Source organism: Bacillus rossius, chromosome 2, assembly GCF_032445375.1.
Source record: "Bacillus rossius redtenbacheri isolate Brsri chromosome 2, Brsri_v3, whole genome shotgun sequence".
NCBI classification, from domain to species: Eukaryota; Metazoa; Arthropoda; class Insecta; order Phasmatodea; family Bacillidae; genus Bacillus; species Bacillus rossius.
In genome coordinates, this window is record NC_086331.1 from 56548340 (window position 1) to 56574968 (window position 26629).

Genomic DNA, 26629 nt, shown 5'->3' on the forward strand with positions numbered 1-26629 from the left:
ACTGCAAAAAACCCGGGCACTACATTGAACAGTGTCGCGCAAAAAACTATCGCCCAAACTATCAAAATTCGCGAGACTCAAAAAAACGTGTAAATCGCTGGCCAGAAAAAATTCTTTCTGAGCCAGCCGCTCAAACAACCATTAGGAATTTTTCCCTTCACCAAGGCCCTAATAAAAATTACGAACAAAAACTTCAACAAAACACCGCTTCCCCACACAGAGGAAAAAACAAAAGAAGAAAACAGAAACAAAGGCGAGCTAAGAAAAACAAAGCCCGCCAAGAAAAGCAAACGAAAAACGGTAACACGTTTAGGCCTATGTGCAGACGATGTAATTGTCCGCGAACCACGGACAAAAGAACATGTCATAATATTCTAGCTAATATACCCACAGTTTTGCCCTACGTCAACACAATAATTGGAAAACAAGAAGTTCCAGGCCTAATAGATACTGGATCCGTGCGATCATTCGTGTCAGGCCAGCTATTCAGGAAATTACAACAAGACTGTTTGACTCAAAAGGTAGAGCCAATAAAAATAAAGGGTTTTACAGCTGCTGAACAGCCTTTGAAGGTAAATCGTATGGTTTTTGTTAAAGTAAAAATCGATTTGTTTTCTTGGTCTTTCCCATTCTTAGTAGCAGATGATTTGGCCACAGATTTAATTTTTGGTTCCGATTTTATTGCAAAAACAGGCATGATAATTGATTTGAAAGCACGAAGAGTTCACTTTAAATTTAACAACCAAGTTTTTGTTTCTTTTGTGTCACCTGACGCAAAATGTCAGAGCAAAGTAAATGCCATTCACACAGAGGCTAAAGGTGATAATAATATTTCACTAACCCATCTTAACTTTGAACAGAAACAAGAAATAGAGAAGTTATGCAGTAACTTTCCCGACGTTTTGAGTGAAAAATTAGGGCGCACCCATCTCACCCAATATGAAATTAAGCTTTTGGACAAAACCCCAGTTAGGTGTCACCCTTACCAATTATTAGGACCTAAAATGCAGATAATGCGGGATCACATACAAAGTTTATTGGACAAAGATGTTATCGAACCTTCCACTTCCAGTTTCGCCTCCCCGGCATTTTTAGTACCCAAGGACCAAGGCCAAGGTCACCGCATGGTGGTCGATTTCCGCCGCGTAAATCGGCAAATTGAAGTAGAGATGACGCCATTACCAGACCTAAATTCGGCATGTCACTGGTTTAGTAAAGCCAAATTTTTCAGTGTGTTTGACCTAAATTCGGCCTATCATCAAATACCACTAACACCAGAGTCAAAACACGTCACAAGTTTCTGCGTTCCGTGGAATCTGTATCAATACAAGGTAGTACCCTTTGGCCTAGCCACAGGCGCCCAAGTGTTAACACGCCTTCTAGACCAAATTTTCGGCGACCTGAAATTCAAATTTGTTTTTAATTATCTTGATGATGTCGTTGTTTACTCAGAATCTTTTGAAGAGCATATGGCTCATTTGCAAGAAGTCCTTAAGCGACTACTTAAAGCCGGCCTCACTGTTAATACAAAGAAAGTGAAATTTGCAGTGCAGGAAATTTCTTTCCTCGGACACCTGATTTCAAGTCGAGGAGTAACCATTGACCCTAATCGCACACAAGCGATAAAGGATTTCCAACCCCCTAAAGATGCTAAGGGCATTTCCAGGTTTATTGGCATGGCAAATTTTTACGCCAAATTCATAATTTTGCTGAGCATGCAGCACCACTGAATGCTCTACGTAAGAAAAATTCCGTTTTCAATTGGGGTCCAGAACAGGACAAAGCTTTTGATTTTCTAAAACATGCAATAGCTAGCCCTCCAGTACTTAGAATGGCTGATTTCAGTAAACCTTTTATTTTGCAAACCGATGCATCCAGTGTGGCCATTGGGGCCGTGTTGTCACAAGAATTCGATGGCTGCAGGCAACCTATAGCTTTCGCCTCCCGCACCCTAACACACCAGGAGAGGAAAGCCTCCTCGGTATACGAACTTGAGTGCCTTGCCGTAGTTTTCGGCATAGATAAGTTCCGGCCCTATTTGGAACACAAAGAATTCCTACTAGAAACCGACAACCAGGCCCTTGCTTGGCTTCTAGCCCATCAAAAGCAACTAGGTAAATTAGGTCGGTGGATTGTAAAAATTGCTTCTCTCAAATTCAACATCCAACATATTCGTGGTTCACAGAACATCGTGGCAGATACTCTTTCTCGAATGTTCGAGAATCCTTCCAACTCCGAGATTCAGGAAAACAATCCTATTGCCTGCCACGCATTGTTAACAGATTTTCCTCTAGCATTTTCCGACAAACAATCAAATCAAAATTCTGACCCACAATTGTCCGACATAATTAACCAAATAAAATCAGGCTCACCTCCAAAATATTACAAACTTTCAAAAGACATACTTTACCGAAGGACACAACAAGCAAAAAATTTCAGAATAGCCCTACCTCAGAATCTCAGGGACATGGTTTTTCAATATTACCACTCGTCACCTTTGGGCGCACATTTAGGAATTTTCAAAACAATTGAAAACATTCGCAGGAATTTTATCTGGGACGGAATGCACAAGGATATAACGCAAAGGGTGAAATTGTGCAAATTGTGTGCATTGAGTAAACCTGCGCAGCAGACCCAGTTCGGCTATTTAAGTTCTGACGTGGCCGAAAGGCCCATGCAAAAACTTTTCATTGATTTTGTGGGACCCTTCCCAAGGTCAAAAGACGGAAATTCAATGCTTCTAGTATGCGTAGATGCATTCTCAAAATTTGTGTGGCTAATCCCTGTTAGAAGAGCCACGGCCGAAATCACCATTCGAGCCCTCCAAAATTATATTTTCAAAATATCCGGGGTACCTTTCATTATTGTTTCCGATAATGCCACAAACTTTAAATCGACTCAGTTCAAAAACATGTGTTTTTCACACGGGATTCAGCATGTGACCACGACTCCCTACTACCCCCAGCCTTCGCATGCGGAGCGTTTCAACCGAAACCTCCGGTCTGCCTTAATAGCATTCCATGCGAACTCGCAGGATAGGTGGGATTCCAATCTCGTGTGGTTGCAAATGGCTTTCAATTCCGCCAGACATGAAAGTCACAAAACAACACCGTTTGAACTCATGTTTACATACCAGCCCAACACCCCACTCTCTAATCAATGGACGTTAAAAGAGTTACTACCAGACGACCCCAGGAACATTAAGGAAGTCTGGAGTAGAGCTCGTAAAAACCTGAACTTGGCCCACGAGGCAAGCAGGCAAAAATATAACAAAAAACGCTATCCCAATCCCTACAGAGTAGGAGATTTAGTGTTGTGCAGAGCACACACACTCAGCAAGGCGATCGACAAGAGGTCAGCCAAGCTTTCATATCGTTGGAATGGCCCCTGGCAGATCCAGCGATACCTCACGCCAGTCACGGTCGCGTTAGCCGACCCCAGCTCCGGCGAATATCGCGCGCGCGCGCACATATCTCAGCTGAAAAAAGTGTACCCGAACCTAAAATAAGGACACTCTTCACTGTGTTTCTTTATACAAGGAACAGCGTTCCTACTACGGCATGCCATACTCAACCAACGTGTTGATATAAAAAAAACCTAGGTCATAATTATAAGTAATATAAAAAAATCCATGGTACTAGTTTATAAGATGTTTAAGTTAAGAAGTGTTACACTAAGTTGTCTAGTTTAAAGGGGCGCCCCTAATTCAATAAGTTATCTGTAAGTTTTAGACTTTATTTATTGTTAGCCATTGTAAGTAGTTAACTACAGTAGATCCTGGTACAGGGTAAGTTTCTGGAACCCAGGTTGTTGGTGGCTCAAGTGGGCCACCCTGACTCAGTCTTTCAGGGGGGAAGTATGTGCCGTTAATTAGTAAATTCGACACGATATATTTTAAATATTTTATTATGATTTTAAATTTTTGTGTGGAAATTTTATTTGCTCTACTATAGTGTAATTTTAATTTGTTAGTCTGGTGTACTCCTCTGAGTTAAACTTTGTCTCAGTGCCTTGAAGCCCCTTTCCCATCGGCGTATCGGATATTTTGCTGGCCTAATCCCTGACATGCAGACAGCTTACCATTTCCCCCGCCTTCAGTCATGCCTCAAGCCTGTAATATCATTTGTCTTCGTGACCCTAACTGCATAGACAAGCCTGTAGCTTGCAGGCGACCAGTTCTCAGAGACGAGCTGAGATTGGCCTTTTTCATCACGTATTAGTGTTATGTTCGCTCCTCTGCAGCCACGACGGGACGCTTGTTCTCAGCGTCGTTGCACTTTTACCCACCCCCCCCCCCCCTTCACAGTTCCAAGTAAGACCAGCGACCGGCCGTAACCCCCTGGGCACCGGTGACCGTTCTCAAGGTCTCCGCGCAAAAACGAGTGCCCTAAAACTGAGCACAAGCGCTACCTAGCGACCAAGTCGCGAACTTCTCCGCTGGCCTACCCTCTAGGACGCCAGAGAGCAGCACTTGCTTTCCCTTGAGTTATATGGACACCGTGGTCGAGTCGATTGTTTTCAACTCAGACCCCGCCGACAGATTGCTCTACTGTCGCCCAGTGATGCCAACTTCAAAACTACGGCCAGAGTTTTTTTTTCCGCCCGCATTCGGGCAAGTTCGGAATCTTTCGGCAGCCCAGACCTCCCTCCACCTGTAAGAGCCGGCGCACACTTTTAATTACGAGACGCGTTTCTCCGTGGGTCACTTCGCGCCGCGACTGCAGACGGACCGTTTGATTATCGGCGAGTCGACGAGACTCTGCAAAACTTCCATCCGGCCGCAACCGACTATGTAGTCGCCTAAATGAGGGATGCTATCCCTATAATCTTTTTCAAGTAGTTTAGTCCGTCTGCTTTGTATAAAATGTAATAGTTTTTTTTTTAGCTTTTATTTTTTTTTTAAATTAGAAATCATCCGCGTCCTGCCGCGCAATTCGCGAGCTCCAGACCCTGGCTGACTCCACGACTGCAGCGTGCTGGGCAACTCCCCTGTTTTGGTGAGTGATAATTCGCGACCCCCCCCTTTTTTTTTTCCCTTAAATTTTTTTGGGCATTTTCTGCCCCATAGACTGCCTGTATACAAGTTCTAATCAGTTTTGATTTGGACTGTTGCAGACAGGGTCGATGACGGGGAGAGATTGATTGCTCCCATCTCGTGGCCACCCCCCCCCTCCTGTTCCGTGGGTCACATTAGAAGAAACGTTTCTACTACCCGACGTGATCGTTTGAAGACCCCGGGTGGTAATTTAAATTCAACATTTCCCCCTTACCTAGCTACGAACTATCTTAAGCGGATGACCAACCCACCAGCGACCAGTGTTTTCCTCAAGAACATGTAGAACGAATAGAACTAATTATCAATGTAATCATCGGATCCATCCAATTTTGGGTGTGAAACTCATAATGCAAATGTTTATATTTCAGACTAAGAATGTAAATTGTTTTAAATAATCGCGGGCCGGCCCCTTTTCGTTTTTTTTTTTTTTTTTAAATCTTTAAAACTTGTTAAAACCTTTTGTATGTAAAATAATGGAAACAAGATAATTCATCAGGGCAAATAAAACAGGGAAACTATAGATCAAGTTAATCGTGTAGTTTTTATTTATTGATTTTAACGATCCACCCACTTCCTCCTTGCTTGTTACAGGAAGTTCCTAAATTTTGTTTGTTCCCCACCTCGTGTCGCCTCTGGTAAATCAATTTATTTAACTTATTTTTTTTATCCAGCAAGTTTCCAAGGCTCCTTTTAAAATAATTCAATTTTGAGGCACGAGGGGTGTTACAAGCAAAAATACACAATATTTACTAAAACCATTAACCAAAATTAACAAACAACTATTCCCTTTCGTCGACCTGGGTAAAGGACCGAAAACATCTTAAAATACCCTCTACCAGGGGCGCGTAATACTTTCCACACTATGGTACCCAACTTTACTATTTTGAGGTTGTTTTGCCAACTGGCAGGAGACACATCCTTTAACATATTTTCTTACGTCCTCTTTAATGGTAGGCCAATAAAAATTATCAGAAATTTTGTCCAAGGTTTTCTCGACGCCGTTGTGAGCTCCAACTTGCGAGTCATGGAAATAACGCATCAACATATTGACCAACGCACGTGGCACATACAACCTTCTCTTTCCCCCTTTACTGTAGTGCAGTTTTTCATTATGAATCTCAAAATTTTTGTATTGGGGGAGTTGAATATTTTCCCGGATTTTTCCTACCTCCTCATCTTTATCTTGCCATTCCTTTAAATCGACAAAACCCTCTGGGAAATTTCCTAATACATTACAACTATCAAAATTATCCTCACTCTCTTTGTCTAGCCTTTCACCTACTTCTTCAATCTCCTCGGCATTATACATACGCGATAGCGCATCCGCGACCACATTCTCAGATCCTTTTACATGCTTGATTTTAAAATTAAATCTTTTTAAGCGCATTACCCACCTCCCAATCTTCCCCAACTGACGGGGGTGGGTAAACAGCCTCGTCAATGCCTGATTGTCGGTGCACAAATCAAACTATGCGTCCTCTAAAAACGTCTCTAATCTTTCCAAGGCATAAATACAGGCCAGCGCCTCCTTTTCATAGACGCTGTTTCTGCTCATGTTGGTTTAGGGTACAACTGATGTACATTATAGGTTGCATTCCCAGGGGGCCTTCCTGCAATAATACTCCTCCCAAATCCAAAACTTGAGGCATCAACCTGCACCACAAACCTCTTTTCAAAACCGGGCAAGGATAAAACCGGGGGGCTTGAGATTGCCTTTTTAAGTGTTTTAAACGCCTTGTCTTGTTCCTCCCTCCACTCAAAGGATATCCCTTTCTTTTTTAAGTTATTTAAGGGGGCGCAAAGTTCCGAATAATTCGGGATGAACCAGCTAAAAAACCCAATCATCTTCAAAAATATCATAACACCTTTAAAATTTTTTGGAGCAGGATAACTGACAATAGGCGAGATTTTCAAAGGATCCATCACTAATTTACCCTCGCCAATAATGAAACCGAAAAAGTGTATTTGTCGCTTTGCCCAACATATTTTTTCAGGATTCAGGGTAAACCCAGCCTCTCTCAATTTACCTAAGACTATGCGTAAATGCTCAATGTGCTCCTCCACACTATTTGAATACATGCAAATATCATCCAAAAAATTCAGAGCAAACTTGCATTGCACGTCCTGCAAAATTTTTCCTAAGATTCTTGACAGACATTGTGCCCCAAAATTCACCCCAAACGGCACGCGGTTCCACTCATAATGTTCTCAAGGGATGACGAAACCAGTATATTTTCGGCTCGATTCATCTAAAATACATGGATGGAATGCAGCATTTAGGTCCAAGATGGTAAAAAAATTAGCCTTACCTAGGTATTGAAAAATAGTATCTATTTTGGGTAACGGGAACGGATCAAGCATAATCTTCTGATTCAAAAGACGGTAGTCCAAAACAATACGAAATTCGCCAGCTTTCTTCTTCTTTACTAAAAATGTGGGTGATGCATAATTTGACTTTGAGGCAGTTATTATACCTTATTTTTGCAAATCCTGAATAATTTCCCTAAAAGCTTTCATTTTTGTGGGCGAATACTGGTATGGTACGCATTTAATGGGGATATCGTCCGTCAACTGAATTTTATAGGAGTCCAAAACACATTTACCAACTCTTTTGGTAGTGACATCCTGAAATTCATCAATCACTCCCTGAATTTTCTCAACTTCGCTTATTCTCAACCTTTCTCAACACCCCTCTATCCCTCCACAAATTACCTGTTCGCTACCCTGGGGTTTTTCCAATCCAATACGATACTTTGGAGCAAAACCAAAACTCAACCTACAAGTCTGGCAATCAATAATCGCCCAAGTATCACTCAAAAAATCAATTCCCAATATAATTTTGTACAATAAATTAAAAATTACATAAAATTCCCGATCCCACGAGAATTTATCCACTTTTATATGCATAATTACTTTCACAACACTGTTATGAATTTTTCCGTCAGCTGTTTGCACATGTATACCTACCCATCTCTCTATAATATGCCCAACTCGTTTCCCCTGTTTCAGGCATTGCTCAAAAAATTTTTCGCTCACGAAACTCTTACTCGCTCCAGTATCTACAAGGGCTTTGACTGTAGTCTTACCCACTTCTACCTCCACACATAAATTATTTCCACTTCGCATCACTAACATATGGTGCTTATCTTTAAATCAAAAATTATTAAGTTTCATTTTCTGCCAACATCTACTCGTTAAATGACCACCTTTACCACAGAACCCGCAAGGTTTCTTACCACTCCTCCATTGCTTACACCATTTTTGTACATGACCCGTTTTACCACAACAAAAACAAATTTTATTCGAATTACCCGCATAACCATTCCTACAAAAACACGTATCTGTTATATAACCTTTTTTCTTACAAAATTCGCATATTAAGGGCGTCGCCCTATGCTGGGAATTTTCCTCAATGGACCTTTCACTAGAAATTTCTATAACCTTATCTTTGCCTCCCACCTCCGTTAAGGCATTCCCAGTTTTATTTCCTGCGCGGCCGCACTAACTTCCCCTTCGCCGGACTGCCGGCTAGCATAATTTACATTATCAACTTCCACCGCCCAGTCCATTAATCCCGCAATAGTTTCCGGCCTCTTAAGAAACGAACATTCCACTCGTATTTCGGGGGCCATATTTTCAATAATCATAGAAATAACTTCGTGATCCAAAAATCTTACTCCAAATATTTTTATGTGCCTAACGACAGCGACCACAAATTGCACAGTACTTTCTCCACGCTTCTGAAAACGACTCACATACTCGTGTATCAAACCAAATTTAACTCTCCTCGGGCACAAATTCTCCCACAACATCTCACGAACTTGCTCCCAATTATACTTTTCTACCAATCCACGCGCAATAATTTCCCTCATCATGCCGGTACTTTTCCCCAAAAGACACCTCAACAAACTATAATCATTACAAAAATGTTTTGTGTCATTCAACATTTCGACTTCAAGCAGTATTTTCCTCAACTCATCACCATTATTTGCCTCTAATCGCGGAAAATTTTTCAACATATTGACCCCAATAGCTTCCAGTACATCGGCTGTCAAATCCCCTTCACGAGCATTCTCAGGGCTTTCCACGAATGACCACTCGTCTCTCCCGTTAATGTATTCGACTAATTTAAGATGTAATAAGTGCACGTCATCATCGTTCTCTACCGTCCGCCCTGCGGCATGCAAATTTGCAATTAACTGCTCCCTTTCTAAGTTGAATACCCAGCTTTTTGCCATGTCTGGGGTGGAACGAATCAATGACAAATGTAAAAATACTGCAACTGCAATAACTACTACAACTCTAAAAGCAGAGTGGCGCACTTTGCTACCCCGTGCCGGGGCGAGCAGCCCACGTCCGTCCCTACCAGGACAGCCAGTTACAATCATACTTTGAATTTACCATGGCTAGTCGTGTAGACACGGTAGGGACGCAAAACTAAAATAAAATGCTTGATTACGTGTTGAGTAGATTATTGCAGCATTCGTAAATTTATTCTAAAACATAAAAAAAAGTTTAAATTATAATACACTGACTACTTACAAGTGGCATAAAATACATAAAAAAGACATAAAAAAAATTACAATCCTTACGTGATGCCCGGCCGTAGCAATCACGTTACCTACAACATCAAGGCCTTGCCTTTGCATAAGTCTAAGTCCGTACTTGAAAGACGCGGGGGAGAGGGGGAGTCCACACCAAAGCTTGCCTACCGTTCCAAACCAACTTCTTCTTCCACCAAAAACAAATTAAAGTTTTACTTACAGTAATTCTCGCCGTGTAGTAGAAATTTACCAAAACTGTCGCGCCTCCGGGTACCCGGGCTGTAGACTCGGCATAGGTGACACATGTAGCACAGTCAAACGGCAGCGGTCTCCACGCATCGGGACGAGGTGCATTAACACTCGCGACTCACGAGAAGTTTTAAAATCGCTTACGGTAAATACGTTGCCATTCCTTCCAAATAATAAAAAAAAATAACCAGCTGATGCAGGCCGCGGCAGTGACGGCTTCGCGTAGCACTCTCCAGGGTTAACAGTACAAAACGACCGTGAGGGTCGCGTCCCTACTCCCGTACACGGAGCTACACCGACACCCCATTTTCACAGCTGTTCCGTCGTCGGTCAACGCCCGCAAGCCTCTAACATCGCTAGAGTCCAAAACGTCTCTCCCCTGCATACGTCATACTCCCGTGACGTCATCCACCTCCCTCCGTTAATTCCCTCAATTTCATACGTGGACAAGTCCATTCAACAGAGGTAAATGGCCGCACGGAAAACAAAGTCTTTGATTAATTTTAAATGAGACTTTTGAAGACATAAATAAAAATAAATATGAAAGCATTAAATGAAAATTAAGTTAACATTAAAATAAAACATAGTTAATCATTAAACATAATAACATGAGACACCAGAAGTGTCTCAACATGTACATTTTGACGATTGTGTGTCCTGTGTGTGTCTTTTTGGCTTAAGTGTCCAATTGTGTGGTCTATTTGTCAAATGTGTGTATATGTGTGTCATTTTTTAATTATGCATCGTCATTTCTGTAGCAGGACAAGATTGGCCTCGTGGTTCAAAGGCATTTTGTTAAAACGCTTGATATTGTACATGTTTTGGTTGTAAGGTAAACCGAGAGTATCAACGAAAAATAACTTTTGGTTCGGAAATGGTTGGCTTATACACCTGAATTTGTACATTAAGTACCTGTTTATAATGTTCGCCAAGTATCGAAATTAAGGCCGTTTGGCTAATGACTGTATGTGAATGAACACCAAATTTACATGCTTTACCATCCTACTAGTTGTGACTGGCCAACCACCTAAATGTGCACGACCATCCTGCTAGATGTGTCTAGCCAACCTATATGATGTACCTAGACTACTAACTGGATGTGCCTGGGCATGTTAGCCTTACCAACCGACTGGTTGGGCCTGGTCGGGCCTGGTCAGCCGACTGTCTGGTAGAACTGCCCTGAAAACATTTGACAAGGCATGCAAAGGATTTCTTCGCCTTCTAAGAAGAGTGCAGAAATCGAGATACACTGGTTATTTACTTGTTTGTACTTGTAGTTAAACGTAATAATGTTTTATCTTTGTATTTAGTTTTTTATTTCTCGAACCTGTCACTTGTATTTCAAAGTGATTTATTTAGGTGAATTACTTATTTTGCGTTGACCAAGCATCGAACTAAGGACAGGAGACGATCAAGTCAATCAGTTTATTATTGTCATTATTTTATGATTTTTGGAAATTTTTCCTAATTGCAGGTTATTAAATACAGATTTATAAGATGGCGGTCACGTTAGTTTGTAAGATAGCGGATATCATTACAGTTGACTGTTTGATAATAATACTGCACTCTAGAGGGCAAACATTTAACTGCAATGGTGGTAGCACACTAGAAGACGATAACGATAAGACGGACCCAAGATGGCTGCGATGGTGTCATACTGGCTGTTTGGTAATATCTGCATTGGTATAAGTGGTGGGAGGTTACTATGCCAGCTGCTACCACAGGCGGAGGATCTGTCCCAATTTTTTTATTCCAACTGAGGAATCTATCTTGTAAGTAATTTTTTTGCTAAAAAAATACAAAATGTTATTTTAAATTATTTGTTAACAATTTTAATATCATTCCCGAATTACTAGCTAAATAATTACGGAATTCCAATGTGACGGACGTGACGTGACTATTCGAATTGGTGGCCATGTCATCATAATGGTTGAGGTTATAACCTCAGTAACTTAAGGCGGCTTTTCGATGAGAAATTTAAGCTGCTTTGGTGACATTTCAAGCTTCTGACATTTTTTTTTGGGAATAAAATAGGAAACTTTTCCTCAAAACGCAATTTTTTCCTCGAAAAAGGAATTTGTATGTATTCAGATTTTATATATTTAGGCGGAATGTTTTCCCAAGAAGCTGGATTTTTGCGATTCTTGCTATATTTTTGGTAAATGTATGCATATTTTCAGTTATTTTTGGCAAATTTCAGCAAATGTTGAAGTTTAAGGTCAAAGTTTATCCAAGATGACCGCCGTGACATCAGAATCCATGATTGGGTTCAATCATTGAACCCATCCTTAATTATCACTGGTACTCCTGTGCCAGAACATAATTTAAATACTACCACCATAAATTTCCTTATGATTCCAATTCATGTTTTTTAATATTTTAACTCAATAAGTAAAGAACTAGACAAACATATTTTTTTTTACGAGAATCATTAGTAAATTTCTAATTTTAATCTACCTACCTTATGAGAGAGGTAGAAAATTAGTAGTTTAAGTATCAAGTGTCAGCTACAAGTTTCATATATATATATATATATATATATATATATATATATATATAAAACCAGAGTTTTCTTGGTAACCAATAAGTAAATCACTGGTTATATTGTGAAAATTGACTTGTCATTGCAAGTTGACAAATGCGCTTGTGTGAAACACTTGTAGCTGGACATTTTCACAAACTTGTAAATAGTTATTTGTTAGTTTTAAACTTGTAATTTTGTGTAATGGGCTTCTGTAATTATTTTGAGCGACTGGAATTTCCTCCTAATTCCCAGAAATTTCTCGATTTTAAAAGGGAAAATTCCTATTTTGAGGGAAAAAGTTTCTTCTTTCATCCCCAAAAATGCAGTGGCTAAAAAATTCCTAAAAAGCGCCTTAACTTTATATCGACAAGCCGCCTTAAGCCACCCTAAGCCACTTACAATAAATACTTATGTCATGGCCGGCATCTTGGATGACATCACATCAATCATCTTGAAAATCCGTAAATATTAAACTATAAATTCGGTAAAAATTTCAAAATTCATACAAATTCATATAAAAAAATTTAAATTTTGAAATTTGTCCGCCGTATGAAAATCCTTTATTTATGCTAGAAAAAGAGTAAAAAAATTTAAATTTATAAAAATTTATATAATTATATTTAAATAAAAAACATCATGGAGTCCTCGGTTCGAAACCGGTGAGGAAAAAAATGTCAACGGATCTGAACTCCACGGAAACCTCCGGCAGAATGGCCTCCCACCACTAATTCCGAAGAAAAAATTACATCGGCCAGTACGATGTCATCCCGGCCATCTTGTTTTCAGTAATCAAAACAAGGAGCGCTAGTGACATACATGCCGTATACTAGAGGGCACTGATAAGTATAATATTAGATTAATTTTTGCCCTCTATAGAGCATTATTTTTATTGCCATATAATTATTGACATAGAATATCGCGAATTATTCCAAAAATCACTTAATATATATATTTCCACGATTTTGTAATTTATCCATCATCTTGAAAACACGTAATATTTATGCTAGAAAATCAAAAAAATTTTAAATTAATTTTTTAAAATAAATTTAGATAAAATATTATATAAAATTACACTGGATTCAAACCTGGCGAGGTAAAATTAATGGCAACGGATCCTTCCTCCATGAAAGCCATCGAGACACTGATCTCCTAACACTAATACCAAAGTATAAATTACATCAACCAATATGACATCTTGGCCGCCATTTTGTTTTCGTCTGCCTAGGGCTGCCGTCTTGGAAATTCGATATCATCAACCTGGGAATTCCGAAAATTTTCAAAAATCTTAAAAAATTCACATATTAAAATAAAATAAAATTGATCGATTTCAAAACACGGTTTGAAACAAGACAGTACAGAGCTAAATAGAATAATTAATTATATATTAAAAAGTCTTAGGGCTGAGAAAAATAACTAAAAAAAATCAATAACACATGACACAGCACATGACACCAAGTAATAGTCACTCATGTGGTAAGCACCATGTGTTTGATACCAAACTTAGATGTTGCTATATTATTTTAGCCTTGCGTAGAAAAATAAATTATTATACAGGTGAAGTTGAAAGTATTCGCGTACCACTAGTCCAAATACTTAAATTCAAGCACGATAGCCACAAAGTTTATAATAATATTCATCCCAGCGAAGCCCGTCTGTCGTTGCATTAAAGACTTTGACCTCGCGCGCGGGGAGAAATTCGAAAGCTTGCTCAAGTATCGGGTGGCCGTCCAGCTGCTCGCTCGAGGCACGCAGGGCGATGCTTACTGACCATTACGCCAATACGTAAAATAATGCTTGAAATCATTACCCAAAGTACGTGGAAAGTACTTTTTAGAATGGCTTCAATGTACGAAAAACGGAACAAGAGTAGAAAACGAGCCTACCAAAGTAACATTTGCGCCCCGAAAACTTTAGTAGTAGGGGAAAGTGGCCCAAAACCTACTCCTTGATGATGGCGACTACAATGTCGTGAAACGTCGGTGAATTATTCGCCTAGTACACGGCTACAACTCAGAAGCCAAGCTATTTCAAATATTGTAATTGCTGATTCGGTAACCGGATTTTACGGAATATAGTAAACTTTTAATTCAATTGCACGTCTCATTTCAAAAAAAAAAAATTGCATTCAATGAAATTTTTCTTACAAATAACCAGGAACACATGGAGAACACCAACAGCAATCTTGCCAGAAATAACCTGAAGCACACGGAGAAACCCAACAAAATACTCTCACGAATATTCAGGGGCACACAAAGAACACCAACATAAGTTTTGCCAAAAAATTTAATCTGGAGCAGACGGAGAACACCATCGGAAGTCTTGTCAAGAAAAAAAAAACAGGAGCACATCAAGCCTATACTCGATTTCCTTCCACGTTCGCTCAAGAAGTCCTGCATCAATGGAGGCTACAGCTTGCACGATCCTCCGCTTCAGGTCATCGATGCTGGGAACATTTGTATGGTACACTCGATCCTTAACATAACCCCAAAGAAAGAAATCAAGTGGGGTTATGTCAGGTGAACGCGGTGGCCACGGTATCGGACCATCTCTTCCGATCCACCTGTCAGGAAATTGTTCATTGAGATAGGCACGAACTGCCATTCCCCAGTGAGGTGGTGCCCCACCCTGCTGAAGGATGCCATGATGTTGAATTCCATCAAACTTTGGGACAGCAAATTCAGTAAGCATATCGAGATAGACATTAGCTGTGATTGTTTTTTCGGCGTAGAAGAATGGCACGATTATTCGGGAGCTCATTAGCCCGCACCACACGTTAACATTTGGGCTATCGCGCACAAGTGCTCTGGAGGCATGTGGGTTCTCAGATCCCCATATCCTCACATTGTGGCTGTTTAGTAGACCTTACACATGAAACGTTGCCTCGTCAGTGAACAGAATGCGTTCAAAAAAACCTTTTCCACGTCCATTCGAGCCAGCATATCTGTAGCGAAAGCCTTGCGTCGTGGTCCATCCGATAGCTGAAGAACTTGTAACAACTACACTTTGTAAGCGTACAGTCTCAGGTTTTTGTGAAGAACTTTGTGAACAGTCGAACGAGGTAACTCCAATTGTCTCGCGGCGGTACGAATCGACTTACCGGGGCTCCGGACAAAGGCCTCACGAACACGTTCAATGTCTCCCGCACTTGTGCTTGGCCGACCACTGCCTTTTTGCTGCAGGACACTCCCTGTCTCCATAAATAGTTTGTGCCACTCACGAATTGTGGGTCGTGAAGGTGGTTCTTTCGCATATTTGATCCTAAAGTTTGTTTCGATGAACCAGGATACACATTGCGCTTTCTCTTGGGGTGTAGCCAACTTCTGTGATGTTTGGATGTTAGTTACCATTCAAAATTGCAACAAAAAGAAAAAAATTCACATAAAAACTTTGAGAGAATCTGATCACAATGCCACAAACCCCATCCAGATACCATGTCACATTATTTTTTTATTTAGGTTTAAAGTTGTAAAGTATACTACTACGATTAAAAATTACATATATTTTGCCTTATATAATAATATGCTTAGCATATATCTGTTACAAATATACATATGCATAATACATCTATAAATATGCTAGGCATATTATATTAAATAAGCAAGCATAAGTCTAAAAGTATATCCAGTATGTGTCCTTTTTTAGAATATGTGTGCATTGTGTGTGTCTAGTATGACCATTGTGTGTCTTTTTTGTCGAACATGTGTCCAGTGTGTCGAGTGTGGCCATTGTTCGTCCAGTGTGTGTCCATTGTATGTCTAGCGTGTGTCAGAAGTATAGCTTAGCCAGTCCGGCGCCAGGCTTCAGGCTGTGAATTGACAATTGTCGACACCATATTGGATTGTGACGTCGCGGCGGCCATCATGGATGAACTCAGCCTTCTACCTTGACCTTCAAAATTTGCCAAAAATTCCTCCAATTTTGTCAAATTTTGTTCAAAATTCGCCGAAATCCGCAAAAATTTCCAGTTTTTGGAAACAATTTGCCAACAAACCACAAAAAAGTTGGAAAATAAAAAAATTCTCAATTTAAAGGATAAAATTTCCCGTTTAGAGGGAAGCTTTTTCGTTTTATTCTTTTAAAAATACAAACATTCGGAATTCGAAAAACCTCAAAAGACTTTTGCCTTAGAAAGAACCAAAATCCCGCAAAGAGGCTTAAAGTCCGCATGTACAAGACTCCAATAAGTCATTTGCGGCCATATTGGATGACCTTCACCTTGATCATAAACATTTTATTATTTTATTTTTGACCAAAAAATTTCCTAAAAAATGAAAAAATTAAAAAATAACTTTTCAAATGTTTATTTACTTAATCGATTTCAGTCAGTAATTATTAGAAAAATGTAAAAATATCTTAATTACATTTTTGAAAAATTGATAAAAAATTGCTTACGTCACATCCATAATCTTGAACTATGACGTAAACTTTGCAATAATCGTTACGCCCGCCATCTTGAAATTCCGTATTTGTTATGCTAGATAATCGGTAAAAAATCCAAAATTCATAAAAAAATCTGCAATCAATATAGTGACTGATTTGATCAGTTCCTGCACCTGGTTCGATACTTTATCAATGCAAAAAAATTATTTTACATAAAAAAAATTAATAAAGGCAACTTAGGTTCCTAGTCTACCAGCGTCCAGTAAGTCGATGATGCCATATTGACCACCATCTTGAAAATTCGTATTAATTTACCTACAAATTCGGAAAAAATTCCAAAATTGATCAAAAACAATTATTTAAATAATGATTGTTCAAACCGAACCAGTTTTAAGAGTAGCTAAAGCTTAAAATCAAATTTAATTCGGTTTCCTATTACATTTTGGGGAATTTATTAATCTCTATACAAGAGAACTGTCCGACGAATTAAATATGCTAACGCGCTGCCTGCCATGGAAGTCTAATTTTTTGATTGTTGGAATATGTTCCAACTAGGTCTTGTTCAGTGTTAGGCGTAATACAAAGCGTCTCCGAACCAATAGTTATTGTATTTTACGATGATACTCGAAAAAAACATTTTAAACAGGCCATGTCCAATGTCAGACTTATAGGCCAGACTTCTCCGAACCACTAGGCCACCCACATGACTACAGATATAACGATCCAGAATAAAAAGTGGCATACGATCGGTCGCAAGATGCGGTAGAATACAATAACTCCAAAATTCTTCATCTCACAAAGTTATGTCCTCTAACACTATTTGGATCCGTCTTTGGCTCCAACAACTCCAAATGCTCCAAGTGCTTCAACTGCCTTTGGCTCCAAAGCTCGAATTGCAACGGTTACGTCATAATTCTAGATGGCGGGTGTGAAGTAAGAAATTTTTAGTATTTTTTTTTTAATTGTAATTAAGAATTTTTATAATTTTTTAATATAAATTACATGTGTAAAATTGCTGGGAATCGAACCAAAGACCGAAATTGATTAAGTAAGTATATTTCATAATAATGTTTAATTTTTTCAAAATTTTTAAATTAAAAATTAAAGAAATTCAAATTTACGACCAAGTTCAGGTCATCAAATATGGCCGCCAAAGTTTTATTGGAGGCTTGTAGGTGCAGACTTAAGCCTCTTTGTGGAATTGTGGTTCTTCCTAAGGTAAAAGTCTTTTGAGGTTTTACGAATTCCGATTTTTTTTTAGGAATAAAACGGGAAATGTTCCCTCAAAACGGAAATTTTTCTGTAGAAATAGAGACATTTTTTATTTTTCAAATGTTTTGGAAATTTTGGTGGATTTTGGGCAAATTTTTAAAAATATGGAGGAATTTTTGGCAAACTTTTGAAGGTAAACATCAAATGTGAATGTAATCCAATATAGCCACCGTGACGTCACCATCCAAGATGGCACCGACAATTATCAATCCACAGCCTGAAGCCTGGCGCCGGACCGGCTAAACTATACAACTTGTGTCTGGTATGTGTTAAGTGTGTGTCCAGAGGTCCAGTGTTTGTGTCATTTTCCGAATATGTGTCCAGTGTATGTTCAATAGGTGTCTAGTGTGTGCATTGCATGTCCAGTGTGTGTCCGTTTTGTCGATTGTGTGTCCACTGCATGACCTTTTTATTTTGAATGTGTGATGTTTCGTTAAATATGCGTAGTCAAGGCTGTAGTCAGATCATGATTGGCCTCGTGATTCGAAGATATATGGTCTATACGCCTGACACTGAACGTGACCTGTTAAAAATTGTCGCCAAGTATCGACAAAAAATATATTTTGGTTTAGATAAATACTTTGCCTGTATGAAGATTGGTTGTTTCTTATTTTTCGCGGCGATGTATTTTTTGTGGCATATGGGCTGTATATGTAAAGGGGCCCATACTGATCCCCCTAAGGTAAAATCACTAAAAAAAAAACAGACAGACATTCTAGACTTAAAGTAACTATTTGATCATAGTCTTCTGTTACTGTAGTACAACATAAAATATTAGCAGATTTTTAAAATGAATATAAATATATGATCCAAGGTATAATACACAAACCTGCAAAATGATCACTTTGCCCCACCCATGGTACAAAACGAACCCCTGTGTAAATTATATGGGTAAATAGTTTTTTTAATGTGGCATGTAAACTATCCATTTCAGTCAACCGAATGTAATTATTTATTAAAGGCAAGACACTAAAATCATTTAACTTACAACAATATAGCAGTAATAGAATGAAAAAAAAAAATTACACACTCCTAGTAAGGGTTGCAGTTCTTGTATAAAAAAAAACTGAGTCAAAATACCTAAATGTTATAAATTTAAAAGAAAGCAAGTTCTGGCAACACTTGTGTGTATTAGAGCTTCCTGCGGACATTCCTCATTGCAGTTTTTCGCTTTTCGTTGCACAAATCACACATGGAAGTTCCACAGTCATCTTCGACTCCAGCACATTCATCATGTGCCCACATTCTACAAGCCACACATTTGATCCATCCCTCCCCTGGCAGTGAAATAGAAAATAGTTCACCACAATAAATACACATACTTTGTTCACCATCTGAATCACTGTCACTTTCGGACAGCTTAGATTGCCTATTCCTCTTACAACCAACATAAGGCATAGATTTAACAGCAGCAAATCTTTTTTGATTGGCTTCTTTCTGTGCTGTAACTGAATTCTGCTTCTTTTGTTGCCTAGCAGCTTTTATCTCTGTCTGCTCTAGCTTTTGGCGCCGGTCTTCAACTAGCATGTTCCGGTAAGGACTGCCTGTTAACACAGTTGTGCCATGGCTTTTCCTCATTTTGACAGAATGTTGTTTTACTGAAATTTTTGGAACAGGTATGATTGCTTGAGGTGTTACAACAAATCTTGAGCTGTAAGGGGATACATGTTTCGAAATATGCTCGTGATGAGGCCTGACATCAATAGCTGCACGTAGATGAGAGGTGGATGAACCAGCTGCTGGAAATGTGTGACAAGATGAAGTAGGATTTATTAAAGAAGTTGGCTGTTTGCCGGCACTAGCTAGGCAAAGGTCATTGTTTGCTTGTTGCTCCTCTGGCCCTGTGTTTTGATTGTTTTCAATATATTTAGGTTTATCAGGCACATCGGGTTCAACAGACACATTGTGTTCTTCAAGCACATCTGGTTCATCAGACACATTGGGTTCATCAGGCACATCGGGTGCATCAGGTGCATCAAGTTTATCACCCATAAGGAGTTCATCAGGTGCAGCTTGTTCAGCTATTAGACAAATATCTCAGTAGATGAAGATAAAACAAAGTTACTAAAATTTATTTTCCATGTTCAAACAAGTTACAATAGATTATTAAACAAATTCGCAGCACTAAATTAAAAACGGGCAAAATGATCCCTCTGCGGGCAAAATAATCCACCAGAGGGATCATTTTGCCCAAAATTTGGCATCCACAATCACATCGCGTCCTAAGAAAACAGCCATGTTGGAAGATTACATGAACACCACAAAATGTTGTATGACACTTGTCTATACTCGTGCTCTATTGAAATTTACCCTCTCTTATACACACATACACTAGTGATTATGTTTTCAAAACACTTACCTTAGATCACGAACTTCAAAAATCGTTTTTCTCGGTTAAATAAAAAAATGCACGCTTGTTCCGGCACTAAACATCAACAAAATGACTCGTTACGCGTCTCTACACTCAGTTCTGGTGGCGGCCAATAGATAGTATCACCAGTATAATAAAAACGGCGAGGGATCATTTTACCCGCAGGGATCGTTTTGGGCCACTTTCCCCTACTACAAAAGTTTTCGGGGCGCAAATGTTACTTTGGTAGGCTCGTTTTCTACTCTCGTTCAGTTTTTCGTACATTGAAGCTATTCTAAAAAGTACTTTCCACGTACTTTGGGTAATGATTTCAATCATGAGTTTACGTATTGGCGTAGTGGTCAGTAAGCATCGCCCTGCGTGCCTCGAGCGAGCAGCTGGACGGCCACCCGATACTTGAGCAAGCTTTCGAATTTCTCCCCGCGCGCGAGGTCAAAGTCTTTAATGCAACGACAGACGGGCTTCGCTGGGATGAATATTATTATAAACTTTGTGGCTATCGTGCTTGAATTTAAGTATTTGGACTAGTGGTATGCGAATACTTTTAACTTCACCTGTATAAGAATTTATTTTTCTTTGCAAGGCCTTAATAAAATAGTAATTTGGAATTTTGGTATTGAATACATGGTCCTTACCACATGAGTGACTAGCTCTTGGTGTGTGTAATTTTCTTTCTTTTCTGCCCTGCATTTTCATGTGATATTGACCTTATATTTTTTAATATATATTTCATAACTTTATTCAACTTTGTACTGCCTGGTATCTAACTGTGGATTGGAATTGTATTAATCAATCATTATTTTATAGGTTGCATGCTCTGATCATTTTTGAATTTATTTTTAATTCCCAGGTTGATGATTACGAATTTTCAATATGATGGCCATAAGCAGACGAAAAAAAGAGGGTGGGCATGATGTCATACTGGTTAATGTTATATCTGCCTTGGCATTAGTGGTGGTAGATCAGCCTTTCGTTCGCTTTCATTTAGGAAGGAACCTTCGCTATTTTTTTTACCTCACTAGGTTTGAACCAAGTACCTTCTTATGATTTTTGTTATTCAAAATTTAATAGATATTTTCTGATCTAAACTTTATCCGATTTTCTAGCATATTAATAACTGATTTTTAAGATGGCGTACAAATTTCAAAATGGTGGGAAAATATTAATTTTTAGTGATTTTTGAAACTCTTATCAAATTTCTAGGTCAAATAATTACAGATTTTAAAATTGTCGGCCAAGATAGTCGACAAGCTGGCAGAAGGCATGGTAATAAATACTACTGCACTATAGAGGGAAAAAATTAAACTAATATGATAGCAGTGCCCTCTAGCAGATGGCGTATGTTCTACATGACACAAGCGGTCCTTTATCAATTACTGAAAACAATATTCCCTTGATGACATCACACTGGCCTATGTAATATCTGCCTTGGTATTAGTGGTAGTAGGTCAGTCTGCTGGAGGCTTCTGTGGAGGAAATGTTCCGTTGCCATGTTTTGCCCTCAGTGGGTTCGAACCGAGCACGCCATAATTTGTTTATTAAGTTCTATTATGATTTATTTATTTAATTTTTTTAAAATTTTTTAGCATGAAAGGAATTAACATATAGCCACCGATTTAAAAATGGCGGAAATATTTTGAGTAAAAATTTTGTTATATAAATATTTTATTTACTTTAAAATATTTATCGAATTTCTAGCTTAATGTTTACGGATTTTCAAGATGTCGGATGTGATGTCATCTAAGATGGCGGCCATGACATCCTAATTGTAAAGGTCATTACTTTAGCGGCTAAGGGCAGCGTTTTGTAAATTTATTTAAGACACTTTTCGAATTTTCAAGCCTCTATAATTTTTAGGGTAAAAAAGGGAAGTTTTCCCTCAAAACGGGAATTTTTTTTATCAAAGTAGGGAAAATTTCTAGAAATTTTAAGAAATTTAGTCAATTTTGAGTAATTTTGATAAAATTCGACACCAAGATGGTCGCCATGATGTCACAATCCTCAGGCACTGCAACCTGGAACCTGCGATCGGATCGCCATTCCTATACTACTATATTGTGTAATTTTTTCGAAAGTTATCAACACAATGAACCTGCCACGTGTGGATTAGTTAGCCTAGATGGTGTCAACGTGTTGCGACTTGAAAAAACGCACATCACTATTAATTTCGCTATAAGCTGAAATGTAACCATTCCTACTTGTTGCTGCATCTAACATCAGCTCACATCCCACGCAAATACCCCGCTGCCTGTAACAAACCTACCTCTAACCAAGTGCCCAATCACGAACAACCCCCGGGAGACATTAAAAAATTAAGCATAGCCAACGAACTGATAATATTTGTCCGATCAACAAAAGACTTTGGAGTTCATCCTGCAGGTCAACTAACCTAGGCATTTTCCTATTCCCTGACTGTTCCCCACCGCAACACAGGTTTAACACTGTGCGCCCCAGTGGACCTTGTAGATTAGAGTTTAATGAATATGAATCATCAAACTAAGTGCTGCGTTGCTTCAGATGTAATACGCAAACATCGCGTCACGCACGAGGTCGAACAATGACAGCAACTCATTCGTGCTTCTCGCTAGAGATTTTAGACTTTTCAGCCATAACTACGAGAAGATTCAAACATTAAAAAAAATTATAAATAAAATCAGGGGTAAATCAGGGGAATAACCATCGATGAAAACCGAAAGGTACCACTTTCCCCTTCAACTAAAATAATGTGTAAAAAACGTGGCATAACAAAATGTAGGTGATTAAACACATCGATGTAATTTCAGAAACAAAAATCAAATAACCAAGAATGAAAAAAGTTCAAGAAAATCAAAGAAAATCCATGAAAAAAATACAGATTGTCCGTAAAAGAATGTCCCAGATTCAATAGTATATTATAACAAATAAATTTAGACTATTTACAACAAATCATACATTACATTGAAGGTAAACTAACCTATTTTTTCTTACAAATCTTCAATATGTGCACCTTTCGTTATACAGGACACATTCAACCTAAAGCCCAATTCTTCCCACACTTTGGTTAACAAGTCCAGAGTAATTCAATTCTGTGTCTCTACTCTGGCAAATATTTAGGTAGCGGTGGAACGTAGAGACGATCTTTTACAAAGCCCTGAAGGAAAAATTCGCATGGTGCTATGTCAGGTGAACACGACGAGCAGCGAAAAAGAGCTCTGTCGTCTATACCATTACGACCAATCCAACGGTCAGGGACTAAACAGTCAAACTTTAAACGAAACGCATTTTGAAATAAAATTACAGATTCACTCTTTGCAAATTGCAGAATGCAAAACGCTTTACGCTCAGGAGTCACCATTTTACGTAGGTGGCGCTGCATGCAAGAAAACAACCAAGCAGCACTCGTGCATGCACTTATCTAAACTGTTTGAGTTTCTCTTTAATTGTTACTGTGAACCAAAAATCTACAACGCTGACAGTTAATAGTATTTCAATTTATAACTGGGACGTTCTTTTATGCACAAACTGTACATATGAGGATCGTAGCCACACAAACTTACGCGCATGAAACCAACGATAAAAAATTACGTGAACTAAAGAGGAAATTACAACGATATTAAACCAACAACGAAGGCTATGTAGGCTATACAATTAACAAAGGAGACATCGTCAGCAACTGTAAATGTAGTTGCAAGAATAACATAGCTCTTAACATGTCACGGCCACCCAAGCAACGAGCACAGCATATAACAATAACATAATTTCGTTTTCCATTTAACTCATGTTACAACGTTACGTTCTTTATAATAGTATCAGTGTCTCTCCAAACAGTTGATTTGTTACTATGAAAACCTTAAGCCTGAGTTAATATAGCCCATCGCACATCTGTCCGTCCGTCACATTTTCGTCCGTCAGCACCGTCATGCAGCTAGCCAAGCAATTTACGACACGACTTCATTTGTCCGTGCAGCCGCCAAGGGTGCGTTAAAAGCCTTAATATCTCAGAGATTAACCTTGATGTGGTTTGCAATTTTTGTCGTACAGAAAACACTCAGAAAAATTCAATCACGATTGAATTAATTTGAGCGTGAGGCTCAATGTTACTATGCAAAATGTAAACAATAAACATATGAACGAACAAGAACAAACTCCACAACCTTGTATACTCATAACAATTGATTGGCGTAGCCAACTTCAGAATTTATCCATCGGCTCGTCCGTCAAGAGTACGACTTTTCCAAGGTTTATACGGACGGACGGATGGATGGAATTTTCCGGTCCATCTGATTGGCGGCAGGTCACTTGATTGATGGACGGATGTCAGAAGAGCGAACGGAGGTAACGGGCTATGTTAATTCCGGTTTTAACCTCAACTATTCACGCGCTTCACGGAAAAATGTAAACAAGTTTTCACTTTTTCTTTTCTTCTTCTCCGACTCTGGTGACGACCGTCAGAAAACCAAAGTCTGCAACGCCCACTACGTCGGTCGCCAGCGTCAACACTCTTATTGGCTAAAGTTTGTCGCGTCGTAATCGTGTCACGATATCGTGAAACTTGTTCTTATCGCATTCGTACATCTTGCTTCCGAATTATTTCCATTCCTTTTATAATCGGTAGTGTTAGATTTACTCAGAGAAAGTTATCACTCACGACTGGTGCTGAAAAACTGGGAGAGAGATAGCTTGGAAACCAGTGTGCTGGGGATCTTTCAGGTTTCACAATATTATTAGAAATGAACGGAAACAAGGTGTGATCCCGTCTGAATATAATTAAGTCAAATTTATTATAGGAAAATTTATAACAGATATTAAAAAGTATAGACATACAATTTCAATTACTTAATTAATTAGCTCTCAGATATATTTAAAGAGAAATATGGACTAGCCCTAAATTAAATTATAAAAAAAGGTTTCATTAAAAAAATACATAAACCAATAAAAAAAATACAAATATGTTTAAACTATCCCAGTATTCTCAAAGTCCATATGTGGCATTTATATGATGAACTTCGTCTAACGACGTAGTTTAAGAAAGTTCAGAAAAGGTTAAAAGTTACAGAAGCACCGGAGATCGGGGCTTCGCTTCCCGGAGATCCATCGGCAAAATGATGCCAGGGCGCCTGTGTGTTGTAGAGGAAGGTTGATGAAAATGCAAATTCGGCGTCCGGCTCTTGGACCCTGTCTGCGAACAGTCCAAATCATAACTGATCAGAACTTGTAAACAGACAGTATACGGGGCAGAAAATGCCCGGAAAAGTTAAGGTGAGGTTGAGGAAAGTCGCGGATCGTAACTCACCAGACGGGGAAGTTGGCTTCTAATTTCCGATGCGTCGCCAGCCAGGAACTGCATCCCGCGAATACGCGGCTGGCGCGGTCGTTTCTACCATATCAAAAAAATATTTAAAAGAAAAACTAACTAATATTCTTTGTACTAAGCAGACGGACTAAACTACTTGAAGAAGATTACAGGGATAGCATCCCTTATTTAAAAGACTACATCGTCGGTTGCGCCCGGATGGAAGTCTTGCAGTGTCTCGTCGATTCGCTGATAATCGCAAACGATCCGTCTGCAGTCGCGACGCGAAGTGTTTCGCGAAGAACCGCGTCTCGTAACTAAAAGTAAAGGTTCAATCAAAAGTGGGGGGAGGGACTGGGACGCCCGGACCGAAAGGTTCCGAAGTTCCCCGAGTGGGCGTCATAAAAAACTCTGACTTTGATGTCTCGAAGTTGGTAGCACTGGCAGACTTTAGCGCTACCTTTTGAGGGGTGTCTGAAATAAAAAGAATCGACTCGCTCAAGGCGTCTGCTTAAACCAGGGGTTAAAGGGCGCAGTCAGGAGCTGCACTCTGGCAGCCAAGATAATAAGTTACTGTTTCTGCCACTAGATGTCGTGGGCGGTCCAACTTTGCACACACATTTTTTATGCCCGTCGCCCTTGGAGACTGTCACTGTCTGCTGGGGTTTATGACCGGTTATTGGTCTTAGGTGAATTCTTAGAACCGAGAGGGGAGGGGTGTGAACATAAAGTGCAACGACGCTGGGAACAAGCGTCCATGACGTGACTCTCAAGGAGTGAACCTAAGACGTTTGCGTGACGGTAAAGGCTATGGTCAGCTCGTCTCTGAGAAATGGTAACAACTCGTCCAGAGCTGTTGTGTGCAGTTTTAGTCATGAAGTGAAGTAACGTTACAGGCCTGGGACGTGCCTGTAAGCGAGGGAAATTTCGAACGGGCAGCCAACAAAGTCTTACATCTGCA

General features: G+C 39.3%; 1 protein-coding gene across 1 annotated transcript in view; it reads left to right on the forward strand.

The window, feature by feature from the left end:
* Positions 1-26629, forward strand: part of LOC134529303 (odorant receptor coreceptor) — a 234963-nt gene that overhangs the window by 103376 nt on the left and 104958 nt on the right. The window lies entirely within an intron of this gene.